Raw genomic sequence first — 9,179 nt, 5'->3', positions numbered from 1 at the left:
ATTAATTTGATGTATCATGCAAATAAGCATATATAAATATGGATGCAATTATTTATGTGGATGATTTACAATAAATGTTTTGCAACAGTAGGATATTAAAATACTACAATACTATTTAACAGGGGACAATTCATAATGAATACATTGCAAACCATGTAATGTGAATTATCCTCTATTAAATAGGCTATTTGTTGATTACTGGTAATAAATAATAATAATAATCTGAATCAGCCCACACAGCCACAAAGTCTACAACAAGCGTGTGTCTTGCATCTCCCGATGCTACCGAGGAGGCTCTGAGTCCCGCCGTTCGGTAACAGAGAGAGCAGAGTACAAAAGCAGCATCAGTAAATGACACCAAAAGTTGCTTAACAAAAGGTTTTTTTTTCTGTTGGTTTGGCTTCAGTGCTGTGAAAAAATGGTTATGAAGCTAGGGACAACCCCAATTTTTATAAAATGCATCCACATTTTGGCAGATTCCACAAAAATTCCTAGTTTTACAGTTGATAAAATTTTTATTATCAAATTCTACGATTCCTTAATATAGCTTTACTCAGAACCACAAACACACAAAGAATCACACACACACACACACTCACACCTCCCTTCCTGTTATCACTATGCGAGAGGTTTGTCTGGATATGGGACACCTCTCTTGTGCCACCATTGTTGGCGGCGTTCATTCTTTCGGACAAAGGGGCGGGGCAATGCAGCCAGAGGAATGAGGTCATCACTGTTCCAGCTCTCCATACCATGCTGTGCTAAATTCTACATGCTGAGTTACCGTCAAGTTGTCACAGTCATCCGAGCAGCCTGTTACACACTGCTGGGCTTCTGAGCAGGGGGGCTTCACCATGGATACCTGTGTGTGTATCTGTGTGTGCGACTAAAATAATCTTCCCCTGGGATTTCAAATAGAGGTGTCACTTGGTGAGTGACAGTATTTGAGCTGGCAGCCATGAGGGACTTTTGTGTGTTGACTTGACTGGATCTCCTTCGGATAGTTTAATATGGCTACTTTGATCTCTCCAAAGCTAATATTGCAAACTTTTTAGGATCTCCCACTGTTTTTTAATTGCTTTCTTTCTTCTGTCAGTGACTAAAGCAGCTGGCCACATTTTCTCTGCTTTACTTACTAGTTTGTTAGTCTCCCCCTTTATTTTTTTCTTTCTTTCAACCATAATGTTCTGGCATGACACCGAAGAGGAAAATTCCCCACATCCTTGAAGGCATTTTGGTCGCCAACATGAAAAATACAAACCACAGCTCTGCTGGAAGCTTTGTGGTGGCTCGGTTTGCTTTGTTCCTTCCTTCTCCTCCTTTGATCAGGAAACACAGGAGGACCAGAGTGTGCAATGTCCACCTTCTCATCACTCCTCCACGTCAGGATTTAACCAGGGTTGCCATGGTTAGCCTTCTGTTTAACTGACAACGTTGTGTCCCCACTTTCTCTTATTTCAACCCTCAACCAGCTAGTTTCGGGCAGATTTCCAGATTCTGCTTTTGTGTTTGTGTGTTTAGCCATTTTAAGTCATCTTAGTCTTCTCTTATTAGTTAGTTGTTTCTGGCTCACGCAGCTGTTTCTAAGGAAGACTGATGAGGCAGACTAACACCCAGGTGGCAACTGCTCTGTACAGTAGCGTTACTGCAGCTGAGCTGACTCAAGAAACCACACAGCCTTAGCAGGGCTGGTCGTTATTTTATGAGTAAAATGCCACAGATAGTTCTGCGTATACCACATAAGCTGTATAGCAGTAAACCTCTCATCAAAAAACATCAAACATGTTAAACAATATGCATGCATGTGCTTTGCCAATAGTCAGTGCAGCATTTAATTAACAGAATTTGGTTTGCAGCTTGGCAAAGGAAGATTGGAAAAGCATATACTAGAGAGATTTCTTTAGATTAGTGCCAGTCTTGCAACTCCACCCCATTGTCAATGCTATGGCTGCTTCTGTCATTTTTAAACAAATGTTATTGGATGGTGGAATCAATTGAAATTTGGAGCAACACAGATGGCAGTAAAGGCACAGCGTGTTCAGAAATGGCTAGCTAGCAACTTTCCCCCAGCAAAAAAAAGAATAATCCCCATCCAAGATATCCCTTACCTTAGAACACACCATCTTTGATGACAAGTCCACCCAAAAAATGATCTTACTGCGATCCGAGAATGCTTATTAAACTAAATTCAAATATTTGTGAATTGGATGTCATTATCCGGATGTATCCAGATACAGATTATATGTTAATACCAGGTAACAAAGGGGCATAAGAGGTCGTGCGTAAGCTGCAAGAAAGAGACTCCAAGGCTGGCAAACCAAAACCAAATTGTAATCGGTGTACTCACACAGGTAAAATAGTGGTTTTATGACCAGGTAGAGGAGCCAGATTTGGCTTTGATTGCTGTAGTGTGTGCAGGCTCACCTCCCCTCATACACTCGCACCTTTAACTGGTCAACAGTGTCATGTCATTGTTTGCCTGCTATATCTTTTCGATTTATACTAGTTTGTGTTGATGAATTACATTTTCTCTCGCAGTACCTTGCAGGGGACTTCATCTGGTATAGACATTGAACAAGACCTTTAAGTGCAGTAAATATACTGTTTATAATTTGTTTGAAGTGCCATATTCGACAGTAGTCTGAGAAGAAATTTGAATTTGTTTTCTACTGTACTGTCTTCAATGGCCTTCATTTAACCCTTTAGAAAATAATACTCTCTGAAATTGTGGAGAGGCAGTGCTGTAATATTGGAGAGCTGTTTCACTAAGCACTGAAGACAAGCTTTGGGACCCCAGTTGCAAAGCGAGTTACATTCTGTATTTAGTTTCCAGTTACAATCATGAGTCCTGCCTCACATGAACTACAGATACTACTATATATGAAATGCCTCTTATCCCACAGTCAGAGAAGTGTAAAATGTCTTGGAGCACAGAGGGGAGAGGGAGGGACATGCTGGGAGAGATTGGGGGAGAGAAGACGCAATGTTTAAGGACTTAATATTGAAGGGGAAAGGGGCTAGCCTAAAAGAGGGCACAGACGAGACCACTACAGACACAATCAACAGAATTGGTAGTGGAGATTGAAGAGGAAGGAAGGAAAAGGAGACTGAAAAGCAGAGAACGAGGGAGTCAGGCAAAAGCAAGAGGGGGCAGAAGGGACAGAGTTATGGGGGAAACAGAGCAGAGGGTACAGGGGAAAGGCAGACGGGGCGGCCAGCATTGTGCTTACAATGGGGGCTTTGTGCAGCCTGAAGGGGGCTGGGACCAGGGTGCTGTGTGTGTGTGTGTGTGTGGGTGGGTGTGTGGGTGTGTGTGTGTGTGTGTGTGGGTGTGGGGGTGGGTGTGTGTGTGGGTGTGTGGATGTGTGGGTGGGTGGGTGTAGACAGGGAGGCCTACAGCTAAAGGGCTCTTCCCTGGGAAATGAGGCCTCTTGTTGGGGAGTGAGGACTTTAGAGATGGGCTGGTGGAGGGCACACCCAAGGCCTGAGTGACAAGACAAATGTGGAGGGTGAATGAAAGTAAGGAGTGTGTGTGTGTGAGGGACTTTTTCCTGGTCTTCAAATGACCGTCTGTACGTGCAGCATGTTCAAGAGATGACTTTCAGACAAATGGGGAAGCCTGTTTAAACTGCATGTTTGCATGAGTGTACTGCAAATACCATAGACCGTATATAAAAAGGCAAATACACTCTGTCTTACACACACACACAGACATGGCCAGATATGTTTTTAATGGCAGACAGCTGTGGAGTTCATACAGGATAAAATCATATTTCTGTTCAGGGGTCGTACATCATTTCTGATTTATGGTTACTTTCCTCCCCACATGTACACACGCACACTCCTTTCCTACCTAACCTGGACAGGGCGATGATTGGGAAAGCTGCTGTGTGCCAGGTGTCATGCATATGTGACTGTTTTATAGAAAGAAAACTGAATCTTGGCTTTTTATCATTTTTATCCACTGTTGACAATTTGTATGAAGTATGAATGTTAGGAAGACTAAATCTGTAGTATTGTATTCATTTCAAGACATAAAGGTGACTACATGTGTAGTCAATAGTCAACACTATTAGCTGCCATGAAGGCAGGTCTTAACCCATGATGGTAGACGGTCGTATCTGAGAGAGGTTGTGGGGGATGTGATTTAAGGTGTCTGTCATGTATTGCCCTCGTTCTTGGATAGTGTTGTCATGAGAGACACATAGCAGTGATACCATAAGCCTCGACACGACAGATAGGGTTACCTGGCTGATGCTGTCACTGCCCTCTCACTGACACCCATGACCTTACAGCCCACGCCAGTGCAGGCCAGGGACAAAAGCAGCTAGCTGCACGGCTTGATCTGCTCCATCACTCTGTTTAATGAGCTACCGATGACATATGTGTGTTTATTAATCTGTAAACACATTGACAAAAGTCTGGCACGTATCCAAGACTGCAAATCATATCACCTTTTTTATTTTCAAGGCAACATTACTTTGTTTCACCTTATCACTGCACAAACTGCCATATAGCACATTTTTGTTATTATTCTTTTATATTTGTATATTTTTGTCAGTTTATATATTTATATAAATATAAATCCTCTCCCCTTGCAATACGCAACATAGATCTGCCACTTTGTTTTTTCTCTACACATAGTTCTGTTATTCTTTTTTAACTTGCACCTGTTTATTTAATATTTATATATTTTTACATTTATTTAAGTCAACTGTATGTTTGTCTATGTGGGCCACCTTATCACTGTAGCAAATTCCTTGTATGTGTAAAATACTACTTGGCAATAAAGCTCTTTCTTTTTCTGATTTCTGATTCTGATTTTCTACTTGCCCCTGCTGTAGTGTTCTACTTTCATTTGTAGTCACTAAACCTCTGGTAATCTTTTATCCCATTTCTGATTTTTCTATTTTTTTCCGATTTAGTGTGTTATTTTTTTATTCTTTCAATCATTCAGATTCAGGCAAACACTGCCACAAAGTCTGACACTGATACAGTTTCACTTCTGTGGCTGAACCCACGCTCCCCCTTGTGTGTCTGGATTCCTGTGGGGCTGTAGAGCTTAGCACTGTGATATTAGAGGTGCCAGCATAAACACACACGCATGCACACGAAAAATGCCTTGTCCTGTTGGATTATGGCAGGCCTAGCCATCACAAAGAGCCACTGTGGACCAAACAAGCCACCCAACGGCTGCCATCTGCAATCGATTACATTGCCAAGTACTTACTGTCATATCTCCCGCAACTGCTTTCTCTCCCCTTTCATTGGCCTAAAGGCAACACCCAACAGCACAAGGCTAATTTTACCCACACTCTGTTAGCATAAACAAAACTGTGCATGTGTAAGACTCATAGTGCAAACTGCATTTCCAGATACCCACTCTCTTGTACATAAACTAAATAATTGACCTTTAAGCAGCAATAGTGATAATGTATATTGTATTTCCACAGGACCCATAACACGTAATCCTTGTTGACAGTGATGGAGAATGGATAAGCATGATGAGGTGTGACAGCCTGATGCATCACATGAGCTGTTTCCAAGCACATGTGATAAAAAAGTAGAAAACCTGGAGTGGAGTCCTGCTGCTTTCTCTACTTTCTCTTTATGTAGTGCTTTCTTTCCAAAATGAAGAGATCATATATTTAAAAAAGTTGATGACATACGTGTACAAATCTTCTTCCTGCAGTTTTGGGCTGCACACAGGCGCTCATTTTGCGTCACAGCATATTGCACCCCATGCAGTAGTAAAATATTCCCTCGGCTCACATCTAGTAAGAAAGACAACTTATTTCATTACCTTTGGTGTTTTGGCAAAGTCCTGACTTTGTCATTTGGATCCTCGACTGGAACATTTCAAAACTGTCATGAACTACCATGAACTTTACCCACAGAGAAAGTATTAGCATTGTAACCGCAACAAACCTGAACTAAAAATGAACTATAATGAAATTCAGACTCACCCTGTTAAGAATGTTTTTTTTGTATTGTGACAGAATTACGTTTTTATTTTGGAGCAGTCGTTGCTGATGAGTTTATGAGACTGGAATGCGATTAAAGTTTGTTTAGCCAGGCTGATGAACAATGGTCTGAATAGTCACAGTGTATCAGAAGCAGAGAATAGACCCCACACCCCTTCGCTATTGTTGAAAATGAGAACACAAGTGCATCTGTGTGTTATTGTGTTCTGCTATTTTGAAGCTGCTGGTACTTTGTCTGGCATGACCACTGTGCTCAGTGAACCAAAAGGTAGATTACGCCTCACTGTTGCCATGTCTCTCTCTTCTCCATGTAGTTCTAAGGGTGTTTGTTTGTAGTCTGTAGTCTGTTCTCTGTTTCTCTGTCACTTATGTGTATTGCTTTTTCTCTCTAGCAAACACAATATACAGGTAGTACAACTATTCAAATTGCATTAAACTGTCTCACCCCCACCAGATGTTATAGTCCCACTGACTGACTGCCAACTGGATAGTTGAGCTGTGGATTTCCATTCCACTGTCGACACTCATATGTTGTCTCTCCGCTATGCTGTCATATAACTGGTGCATATCTTCAGGGCAACCGACATGAACAACAGTTAATGCCGGGGAATAAGCATATTAGATTTCAAAGAGTCTTCTAATTATCCCAAGAATGTTTACCACACCAGCCCAGCACGTCTCCATGAGAAACACATGGGACCTGGTCCTCCACACCTCTCTCTCCCTCTCTCTCTCATTTGCCATATTTCTCTCGATACCGCTCTTTTCACCTCTCAGACTTTTCTCATTTCACCCCTGCATCAGAAGCATTTGAAAAATGTGCTTTGTGGGACTTGAAAAGGGAAAGTCTCCAAAAGCCTGTCTGAAAGCTCTCTGTAGAGTACAGCTCAGACAGTATGAGACAAGCCTTACAAGCCAAACACAAGCCCACAGGACATGGGGCTTTCCATTACTCTCACCAAAGTCAGCGACCATCAATTTGCAATTTAACCTTGAAGGGGCTATATGTACATTTTACATAGTGTAAATAAATGTAAAAAGTATATGTAGTTTTTCAATGAAATCACTTATCAGTAAATAAACTTTTTACTTTCTCTTTGTTAATGGGCTGCAGCCTCACTTAGGACTAAACAACACGCCTGTTTTCTCTGTTGCTTGGAACAGTCACTATTCTGCTTTTTGGGCTGCACATAGGCACTCACGGGATATGGCTACATGTACGCTCCTGAGCCTCTTGCCGACTGCAGCGAAACACCGCAGCTGACGAAATGCAGTCCACTAACCATAAAACAACTGGCTCCCAGCACAACACAGACTCCTACACAAACTCCACTTAAGGACAACGTTAAAGTTGTATGTGCTGAAGCCCATCAGGCCAAACGAGAATCAGATGATGTCGGGTGAAAACAGTCAACATCAGAAAGGCTGATTGTTAGCTCGCCGGCTAACGACAACCAGTTGCTAACATTATTCATTGCAATATAGCCTGCTATAGTTGTAATGTTATGGCTTTCCACATTACTTCACCAGCTAACGTGATCCATATTACTATCCTGTGTACCACTGGTATTATGTCAAAGTGTCGATTTGAGGATGCAAGAAAGGATGTAACGGTACAAAGCAAATGTGGAGCGATTTCTTTATACTAACCTAACACAAGGCAAGGTAGCCAGCTATCGTTATTTTAGCATGGATCTACTTCTGTTTGCTTCATAACCTTCAATTTATATTTATTGTGGTTTTACCGATACTAAGGTAGACAGCTTCTCCACCGTCTCAGTCGCTGTAACATATGTGACCCACATAATAAACAATAATACAACATAACAGCACAGAACTCAGTAGATGACCCATTCACTACAGTAAAGTTTCTTACTGCGGTCTAACTGTGGCAACAATCTCATTGATAATATTCAATCTAGCTCTAGCTAGTTACCAAAAAGCAGGCGAGCTAACACCGATGTATCACGTCAGCTAAATGCAGTCAATGTAACATTATGTAACGAGCATGGATTAGTTCAACCTCAACCTGATAAAAATATTATTGTCACACAGCCTTTTTTTTTTCGGGAGTATTGTGCCAATATATGTCTTGCTGCGCTATATGACAGGTACGGAGCCGGTGTTGATCTGCCTCTGAGCCGGGAACATTGAAGGAACAAAGCCTGAACATGTCTGTGTGAAAAGCCACTGTCTGCGTGCCGGTGTTTCCGCAATTATTCTGGAATCTCTGTATGAAAGAGGTTGTGTTTCGAACTATGCTCGCTCATGAGTTCAAGCTGAGCACATACCTTGTTGCTTAAAATCAGGATCTTAAAACCGCTCCAAGCTAGTGGCCGCTGAAAACTACATATTTAAAGTGAAGCAGAGAAATTCATATATCACTTATTTGACCTAATAAGCTTTGTGATAAAAGCCTCTTGGAAATGTGTGGTCTTGTGTATTGTCTCTCAACTCTTGGCTCCAGTCTTTTTCTGTCTGTGTACAATTAAAAGTAGTTTAACATTTTGGAAAATATGCTTATTCACTTTCTGCTAGAGAGCTAGAGATCAGTGCCACTATCATGCTATGTATGCCATTTAGCTTAGCACTTAGCACTACTAAGGTTCAAATAGAAATTTGTCATTAGGGCCCGAGCACGACCGTGTGAGGTCCCTATTGAATCTGCTCGGATTATATTTAGGGCCCGAGCACGACCGTGCGAGGTCCCTATTGAATCTGCTCGGATTATATATATATTTTTTTTTTTTTTTTTTTTTTTTTTTTTTTTTTTCTGCAAAGTAGGCCCAAATGACATGGCCTAAACATACTCAAAAACTCACCAAAATTTGCAAACATGTCAGAACCGGTGAAAAATTTCGTATTCTACAAGTTTCGCACATGGGCGTGGCAAAATGACTCGCTAGCGCCACCTTGAAAATTGGAAATGATTAGCCCCTCGTTCACGTTCAACCTACATGTACGAAATTTTCTGGGGACATGTATCGTATCAAGACGCACAAAAAAGCCTCAAGAACCCATAGCCTAAAGTCAACAGGAAGTCGGCCATTTTGAATTTTATGGCCATTTTTGGATTATTTACACACTTCGTACTTTAACGAACTCCTCCTAGGGATTTAGTCGGATCGACGTCAAATTTCTGCTGTGCCTTCTAAAGGCATTGACGATGAAAAGTTGTGCTATTTGCGAGTTTTC

This window comes from Micropterus dolomieu, linkage group LG02 (genome assembly GCF_021292245.1).
Source record: "Micropterus dolomieu isolate WLL.071019.BEF.003 ecotype Adirondacks linkage group LG02, ASM2129224v1, whole genome shotgun sequence".
Taxonomy (NCBI): Eukaryota; Metazoa; Chordata; class Actinopteri; order Centrarchiformes; family Centrarchidae; genus Micropterus; species Micropterus dolomieu.
The sequence above is the reverse complement of the archived record's forward strand: the minus strand, read 5'-3'. Positions refer to the sequence as shown.